The sequence below is a fragment of the Octopus bimaculoides genome, chromosome 5 (genome assembly GCF_001194135.2).
Source record: "Octopus bimaculoides isolate UCB-OBI-ISO-001 chromosome 5, ASM119413v2, whole genome shotgun sequence".
NCBI lineage: Eukaryota > Metazoa > Mollusca > Cephalopoda > Octopoda > Octopodidae > Octopus > Octopus bimaculoides.
In genome coordinates this window covers 24,126,153-24,129,474 of record NC_068985.1, presented here as the reverse complement: position 1 = coordinate 24,129,474, position 3,322 = coordinate 24,126,153, and the positions used below count along the sequence as shown (strand labels likewise).

Genomic DNA, 3,322 nt, shown 5'->3' with positions numbered 1-3,322 from the left:
ACACACACACACACACACACACACACACACACACACACACACACACACACACACACACACATACCATCATCATCTTTCGACTAACATATGATTGGTCAGAACTCTATTGACAATCCCTTTCCGCACTACACGGTCCTGCATTGCTGTGTTCAAATGTTTAATATCCAACCCAGAGTGCCGACATATAGTATCTGGAAATGTCAGTTTCCTGGAGAAAACACTTCCAGAGCGATGCTATAGGAGCAGGGATGAGATAACTTCTTTCTCTGCCAGATGACAGTGACCAGCAAATTGTAGCCGTTCGTGCTTTAGCTTGAGGGATATTGGTATCAGACTTCCATAGATGTCACTAAGTGTTGGGTGTGATCTCCAACTGATGTTCTGTATCTTCCTGAGCAGGTTGGTATATGTTCCATCTAGTTGTTCTTCTAAGACAGCCGATAAGGTCCAGGTCTCTGATCCATAGAAAAAGACCGGCTCAATCAATGTTCTAAATATTTTAACTTTTAACATGGGTGGAAGGTTTGAGTGCCAGATCTTATCACGTTTGTTACATGCATCCCAAGCAAGAGCTTTTAGGAGTCTACTATATGTGTTCCAAGATATTTGAAGCTGTCAACGTTTTTGATTAATATATTATTGAGCAATTTAAGTTCAGTTAACTTGGAGGAAGTCGTGATAAACTCTGGTATTGATGTAATCGACTAACTCGCTCTCGCAAAATGTCAGGCTTTATGCCTTTAGTAAAAAAGGATGGGCGGTATAATGGCACGCACAATCCTTGGCACCCCGGGCCAAAATGCTTAGCGGCTTTTCGTCCGTTCTTACGTTCTTTCATTTTTTGTCTACCAAATCTGCTCACAAGGTTTTGGTTGGCCTGAGGCTATAGTAGAACTCACTTGCTCAAGGTGTCATGCTGTAGGACTGAACCCGGAACATTGTGGTTATGAACCTAACTTCTTAGACATAGCTATGCTGGAATATTAACGCTTATTTTTATGTGTAATCCATAAAAACAATTTGCTCTACATATTTGTAGATGTCATTAGTCTTCTAGAAGATCGGTGACTCTAGCTTCGAAGTTTCGGCCTTACAGTCTTCATCAGACTGTGTTAAACTTGAGTTACTCTTGGCTTTATATAGTTTTTGGCAAGTTGGTTTTCTCTGGTAGGTGTAACTATGTGAAACGATAATTGGGTTTGATGAATAGGAACGGGGATACAAGAGGTTAAGAGAAAAGGGTTTGTGAGAGTATGTGAATATATATATATACATGGGTCTCAGGGGAGGGGGAAACGACAGTCCGTTGTCTCTAGGTCACTTATATAAGCATCACACTTCATTGAGTTCTATGGTACATTTACGGGGTTTTAATGCAAAATATATTGAGTTAGTGATATAAGGCAGTAAACTGGCAGAATGCTTAGCGGTATTTCGCCCGCCTTCACGATCTGAGTTCAAATCCCGACAAAATCGATTCATGAAATAAGTACCAATCGAGGACTGGTATCGATGTAATCGACTAGTCTGCTCTCACAAAATGTCAGGCATTATGCCTTTAGTAAAAAGGGATGAACAGCATGCTGGGGAAATCTTTAGCTTAACGGCTTTTCGTCCGTTCTTACGTTCTGAGATCGACTTTGCCTTTCATCCTTTCGGGATCGATCAAATAAAGTACCATCCGAACACTACGGCCGGTTTAATCGACTGGAACCTCCCCCAAATTTCAGGCCTTGAGCATATAGAAATAAGAATTATTATTGTTATTATTATTATTATTATTATTATTATTATTATTATTATTATTATTATTATTATTATTATTATTATTATTCAGTAGTTTTATTTTTATAACGTGCTTTCACTTCACTACCGAGCGCAGCTCTGTGCGCCTTGGGTATGTGCTGTGGTTTGCTGTGGTGCTCTTATGTTTACTGTATTGAAAGTGTTTTGCGTAGAATGTGTGCAGTACCCAGTAGTGCAATTTTCCGTATGTCATATATATTTGTAAATCCTGGTGTTTTTGTTATGTATTTGTCTGAATATTATTATTATTATTATTATTATTATTATTATTATTATTATTATTATTATTATTATTATTATGAGTAGTAGGTATCATTAATACAGCTATACATCTACACATTTATTAGACAGACAGACTGATAGATAGATAAACAGATAGATAGATACATATATACATACATACATTCACATTCTCATATACATATATTCGTACACATATATGGACCCTGTATCAATATATGTATATTTATGTATATGGATATATATATATGTATGTATATATATATATGCATACATGTACACATGCACATACACACATATTTGTGTTTATGTGTGTGTGTGAGTGTGTCAGTGGGTGCATGTATGTATGTGTGAATGCAACAAATTTAATGCTATTTTCTGCTTATTCATCTGTACAGTTGTATGTGTATATATATATGTGTATATATATATGTGTATGTGTACAGTTGTATGTGTATATATATAGGCGCAGGCGTGGCTGCTTGGTAAGAAGCTTGCTTCCCAACTACAAGGTTCCAGGTTCAGTCCCACTGCGTGGCACCTTGGGCAAGTGTCTTCAGCTATAGCCTCGTGCCGCCCAAAGCCATTTGGTAGACGGAAACTGAAAGAAGCCCGTCATATATACATGTGTGTGTGTTTGTGTGGGTGTGTATTTTTGAGTCTGTGTTTGTCGTCCCATCATCGCTTGACAACCGATGTTGGTGTGTTTACGTCCCGTAACTTAGCGGTTCGACTAACAAAGAACAAGTCCTGAGGTCGATTTCTTCGACTAAAGGCCGTGCTCCAGCATGGCCGCAGTCGAATAACTGTAAAAGAATATATTCGTATATATATGTGTAGATATTTATACACACACGCATTCATATATACATAAATTCATATATCAATTACATACAAAAATTATGGATACGGATGTAGACGGAAGAACAAATATTTCAAGACAGACCGACAGACATACAGGCGCACAGTTAGACTAAGTAAACGAAGGATCGATGTATTGACATAGATCGAAGCAAAGTATATAGAGGTATATATCCAGAATAATAGGTAAGCAATACATTATAGTTTACAGCACTTTCACATTCATAATTTTCGTCACAAAAATTCATAAATATACACTTACAGACGGATATACAAAGGCAAAAACATATCTTTATACATGTATGTATGTATGTATGTATGTATATATATATATAGATATATATATGTGTGTGTGTGTGTGTTGTGTGTGTGTGTGTGTGTGTAGGTGTGTATACATTTATATATATGCATATAT

At 37.0% G+C, this 3,322-nt stretch overlaps 1 protein-coding gene and 1 long non-coding RNA gene across 7 annotated transcripts in view; one reads left to right on the top strand and one right to left on the bottom strand.

The window, feature by feature from the left end:
• Positions 1 to 3,322, top strand: part of LOC106867714 (probable vesicular acetylcholine transporter-B) — a 292,276-nt gene that overhangs the window by 20,317 nt on the left and 268,637 nt on the right. The window contains exon 1 of one of the 6 annotated variants that reach the window (XR_008264213.1): positions 3,014 to 3,093. The exons of 3 other annotated variants lie outside the window; for them this stretch is intronic. The gene's annotated coding sequence lies outside the window, so the exon portion shown is untranslated. Of the gene's footprint in view, positions 1 to 3,013; positions 3,094 to 3,322 lie in introns of those variants that run through there. 2 more of the 6 variants (XM_052968215.1, XM_052968217.1) reach the window with 2 other exon arrangements.
• LOC106879491 (uncharacterized) overlaps positions 1 to 3,322 on the bottom strand; it is a 29,579-nt gene that overhangs the window by 3,142 nt on the left and 23,115 nt on the right. The gene's annotated exons all lie outside the window — the stretch shown is intronic.